The following is a 5,825-nucleotide window of genomic DNA, read 5'->3' as shown; positions in this document are numbered from 1 at the left end:
GTTGAAATCCCATCCCTCCGGATTGTCGCAGAAGCCGAGATTGATGATGATGAGTGGGTCAAGGACCTTTTAGAGCAACTAAGTTTGATTGATGAGAAGAGATTGGCAGCAGTGTGTCATGGTCAGTTGTATCAAAAGAGAATGTCAAGAGCATACAACAAGAAGGTGCGCCCCCGGAAATTTGAAGTAAGTCAGAAAATATTGAAATGTATCCTTCCACATCAGGTTGAAGCAAAAGGCAAGTTCGCCCCAAATTGGTAGGGGTCGTTCATCGTAACGAGAGTGTTTTCCAATGGTGATTTGTATTTAACAGATATAGAAGGCAAATGTGTAGATATGGCTATCAATTCTGACACAGTCAAAAGATATTATGTATGATTTATTTGGTTAAATTGTATTTGTTTGTACTTGGTATGTTTTGAAGATTGGAATGACGAAGGCATTTTGTTCTGCTATCTAAACACTTTATCCTTTGTTACCTTTTTGAGACTCATTTATTTCCTTTCGTATCCCTCTTTTGGAATCAGTAGCAAAGTTCAAAAACGGAAGCACGAAAGATAAGTAAAGGAAAAAGAAAAAAAGAGAACAAGAAGAAAAGAAAAAAAGAAAAAAAAAAAGAAAGAGAGAAAAACAAAAAAAAAACAAAAAGAGAAAAAGGAAGAAGAAAACAAGAGAGAGAAAGAAAGATAAAAGAGAAAATCACAACAACAAAGCAATTTTTATGTCATGAACTATGTTCGACCTGATTCCTTTTAAGGATACGTAGGCAGCCTCACGGTTCGGTCCCATCAAATAAAAATTCAAAAGTCCCCAGGCAAAGAAACTGGGGCAGAAAGTTGTGGTTGAAGTAAGAAATCTGATTCCAAAAGTTATAATTTTGGACCTATTCAAATTATTTTGAGCCTTTTGATATCCTTTCCTTCTGACCCCATCCAAAAGCCCACATTACTGTCCAAAGAAAGACCTTCTGATCAATCTTCGAGAGATGCCAAGTCAATCAAATAGAAGTGATTCATATCAAGGGCAACACACCGGTCTAATCAGGAAAAATGAAAAATGAGAGAGTCTTATTGGTGAAACCCCTTGCGGGCACCGTAAGGTGACATTGAGTTGAGAGATGAACAAATGAGAGAGGCTTGTTGGTAAAAACCCTTCAGGGAACCACAGGCCGAACATGGTCAGTGATTTGTTGAAGAAACTGGGTTTTGAAGATCTCAGGGCGTAAAGTACGACAATTGAAAGTTAATTGGTTGGATAAACTGGACTGATTGATCCGAAATGCATGTTATGATCATTGGTACCAGCTGCTCCACTCATATAAGTCTCTTTCTTTTTTTTCCCTTCATACAGTCTTCCAGTTTTGGATTTTTCCTTCCCTAACTCTCAAAGTCATTGAATTTTATTTCTTTTGGGTTTATTTCTCTAAGATGTTTCCAATGTCAATTTTGTTTAAGCAAATAATAAAGGGTTTCAAAGCTCACTACCAACTTCCAAAATTTCACCAAGCACAGTCCGGCCAAAGCATTGCCAGAGATAGTATGATGTAAAATGGGATACAAAGGGTCAGCGAAAGTTCCATCTGTGAAATTGTTTAGTAATTTCATGGGAGATACAGAGGTTCAGATAGATGGGTCAGAGATGTAACAAAACGGTTTGGGTGTAGAACAATCGGGTCATCCAAGGTCCTGTGGGTGAGGGTCAGTCAGAAAGTCAAGCGATTCTTGGCCAGTTCGGGGCAACCAGTCAAAGCAAAGCACAACATCGGAGAGGCCACCTTCAGCAAGAATGCCACAAACTAACCACCACATTTTAAACTGACAAGATTTTTCTTTGATTTGAAACAGGGGCAGGAAATTTCGTTTGTTCCGGAGAAACCCTCCGTAAGGAAAAACAAGTACCAAACAGGTTTGACCGTAAATTCTCAGGACCCTCCTGGATAATGGGACCTAGTTTGAAATTCAGAACATTCATGAGTAACAAGATCTAGCATATGTCTTACCCCAAAGAAATATAAGTTGGCTTTGAAGTTTTCATGCTTAGGATAGGATTCAATTCGAAATTTTCAGGACCCCCCTGAATAATGGGACTTAGATTTAAGACCTCCATTAGATAACAGGATTTAGTGTAAGTTCTGCCATAGTTAAATATAATTTAACCTTAAAGTTGTCACTCTTAAGATAAGACTTGATTTTGATTTTTAGGACCCTCCTGGATAATAGGATGTAGTTTTAAGACCTTCTTGGATAATGAGATTTAGCGAAAGTCATACCTTTAGAAAACATAATTCAGCTTTAAAATTTTCATTTAACTAGGAGTTTTCAAGGCCTTCCTGGATAATGGGATCTAGCTTTCAAAATTCTTAGTGATATTTGGTAACATGATTCAGTTAAAACTCACAGATGTGCCCAGCTACCAAACTGGGGCAGAAAATTTTCTTTGTTTTGTCTATTTTGTCAGTAATCAGGAGTCCACCTGAAGAACAAAGCAATTCAAGTGTCGGTAATCAGGAGCCCACCTGAAGAACAAAGCAACAGTTCAAGCGTCGGTAATTAGGAGCCCACCTGAAGAACAAAGCAACTCAAGTGTTGGTAATCAGGAGCCCACCTGGAGAACAAAGCAATTCAAGTGTCGGTAATTAGGAGCCCACCCAAAGCACAAAGCAAGTCAAGTGTCGGTAATCAGGAGCCCGCTTGAAGAACAAAGCAATTCAAGTGTCGGTAATCAGGAGCCTACCTGGAGAACAAAGCAATTCAAGTGGCAGTAATCAGGAGCCCACCTGGAGAACAAAGCAATTCAAGTGTTGGTAATCAGGAGCCCACCTGAAGAACGAAGGGAAAGCAGCAATGTTTGAAGGAAGACAGTTCAAGTTCAGCAATCAGGCGCCCACCTAAATAAAAGGGATAGCATCTCAGATTACAATTCAAGTCGGCAACAAAGGAACTTCGCCTGGAGAAAACAAGTCAACAAGGCAACAGGAACAACAAGATCAAGTTTGAAGATATAGATAGGATTCTTGTAATAAATAGATCGTAGTTTAGTCTAGCTTCTTTTTTTTTCATGGCGTAATAAGGTGTTTAGTAAGCAGTAGCAGCAACAACAACAGTGAAATCATAGCTTCATGATAGTCCCAGCTACCAAAACTTTCCGAACTACACTGACCTGATTCTTAAGGATATGTAGGAAACCTCGGAAGCAGGGTGCGGTCAAATCTTTCAAAAAATGCTTTCCACGGAGTATTCAAACGGGCAAAAATCGCTCGTATCCGCTCACTTTATCTTTTGTACGAAAACTCTTCGTGTTTCCTAACAAAGAGGGGTAGCTGTGAGCACCCTATATGAATTACTCCCATAGATTCAAGAAAATAAATTTCTTCCGTTATTTGCAATTTTGGTAGATTTTGTAGCATTTTTGTCGACTTTTTGCATTTGTCTGTACACGTTTATTATTTGTATTTAGGAGTTAATTTTACATTTTGTTAGATTAATTAGCAAATTATTTGTTTTATAAAAATGGAAAAATCACAAAAAATAATTTATTTTTGCACTTTTTAAATTTGGTAGTTTTTCCTTTAATTTGGTTTTTGATTAATTGTGGTAATTATTAGTTAGAGTTAATTAATTCAATGTGGTAGGATTAATTTGATTTAGGATTTAGTTTAGGTTTTATTTCAATTTTGAGAAAAGAAAAGGAATTTTGAAATAATTAGAAAAGGGAAAGGAAGTGGAATATTCAGATTTTTGGGCCTTTTTAATTTTAAATCCCACAAGCCCAATTCAATTCCCCAATTAACCCATCCAATTTGGCCCAAACCCAGCCAAAACCGGTTCAGCCCCACTTTCCGACCAAACAACGTCGTATTGGTTATGTTTGATCCCAACCGTTGATCTTAAGCAATCCAATGGTTGGGAACTAACCCCTTCCCCATGTATAAGTGTCGGAACCTCGCCTACCTCCCCTATCACTTGTCTCTCTCTCCTCCTCTCTGCAGAGACCAAACCAAAAAAAAACCTAATCTGCCGCCCTGATTTTCCACTGCCTTGTGCCGGCAGCGCCACCTCCAACCGCCCCCATCTTTACACCATAGCACCCCCATTTTCCCCTCATAACGAATCCGTCATTGTTTCCCTTCGAATCATCATGAAACCCGTCGAATCTTTGATCAAAGTTTGGACCTTCAAACTTTAATCCACCCAAATCACCCCAAATTAACACCATAAAACCCCCAGGACACCCTCATACCAAATTCATAACCATTTTCCTTCGAATCATCCCAGAACCTCTCGAATATTAGATCAAAGATCTGAACCCTAAAATCCTAAAACTCGCTGATTCGAGATTTCTTGAAATTCAAGGTCTAAGTTTGACTTTATTCGTGTGTTCTTTGTAAGAACACACGATTAATATCAAAATTGACCGGAGATTTGAAGATTCGAAGTCTTTTCTCAAGTGTTCACTGGTCCGGATTTCTTAGGTATTCTTCTTTTGATATTTAATTTCTACTTATTCTACTCTTTCTTTTATTTTTCTGATTTTTGTTTTTCATTTTTTTCATCTCTTTACACCATCTGTATTTGCATGTTAATTTTAAGTTGTGTTAATTATTATTTGTGTCCTGGGGTTAAGTCTGGGTTAGATTTTTTGCTTTTGTTTGGGTCCGAATTATTCGAGTCTTGAAGACTCTGCAAATTGAATATTCAAGAGTTTTAGGCTTTCAATGATAATTTGGTTTCTGAAATCAGAAAGCCCAAATGGGAAATGATTCGAGTTGTTTTTTGGAGTCCAGGTCTAGTTTAGATATTGAGTCAATTTGACCCATGATCCATGAGATTTTAGGGATAATTAACAGGGTCTTGAAGGGTAGTTTAGGAAGTTTAGGTAAAAGAATCTCATTTAACTGAATTAGGAAGCTTCTTGGAAGCTGGGGTACGGACTCATGTGAGAATCCGAATTTTACCCTAAGGGTATAAGAGCAAAAGCCAAAATGTCAAAAGGAGTAGGGTGCAAATTTTAACTTATTTTTGCAGCCCTAATAGCTTGCTTATAAAGGCATCATTACTTGATATTCAAGTCAGATTTGAAGAGATAAAAAATCTAGAAAAAACTGAATCGACTGGGACCCTAAAATATCTCTGAATTCCTTGCACTACTTGCTTGAAAACTTCTCAAATTCTGCTTATTTTGTGTTTTCTTATCTCATTTGGTTAGTTAAAACTTCTGAAAATGTCAAAATCCTACACCTGGGTTATAATGGTTTGATATTGGGTTCTTTAAAGTTTGGTTTCGAACTTTGCTGCTGGGGTTACTATTGCATTATCGGGATCTTAATTGATTGCAATTGCTGCTATTTCCTGGTTCTTCTTTTGTTTCTCTTATATTTCCAGATATTCTCTTAAACTATTGTGTGGCCTTTGAAGCTATGAATGTGGTTTGTTGTGTATAGGAGATAGGGAATCCTTTTGAAAAAATGTAATAAGATTGTTTTCTATTTGAAGTTCAATTTCCCCATGTTAATTTAAATTATCCTGTTTTGTTTATCTCTCTTCTTTCCTTCTCAAGTGTCCTAGATGGATAATGGAAGATGTATAACTTACTTCATGTTGAAATATTTAAGTTTGGTGCAAAACTTTGAAGTGGGGTTCTGATCTTCTCACTCATGAAGTGTCCTATATGTAAATCGTAAACTACACATGTTACTTTAGGATTTCTCTTGCTGTTAATGGGTTATCAAAATAAATTTATGAGGTTAAGAACTTCAGTCTGTCTTTATAGACTCAAGTGAGATATATATTGATTCCCTGCATCTTGTTACTGTTGATAGGGAAAGA

The sequence above is a fragment of the Nicotiana sylvestris genome, chromosome 7, assembly GCF_000393655.2.
Source record: "Nicotiana sylvestris chromosome 7, ASM39365v2, whole genome shotgun sequence".
NCBI lineage: Eukaryota > Viridiplantae > Streptophyta > Magnoliopsida > Solanales > Solanaceae > Nicotiana > Nicotiana sylvestris.
This window is presented reverse-complemented; position numbering follows the sequence as displayed.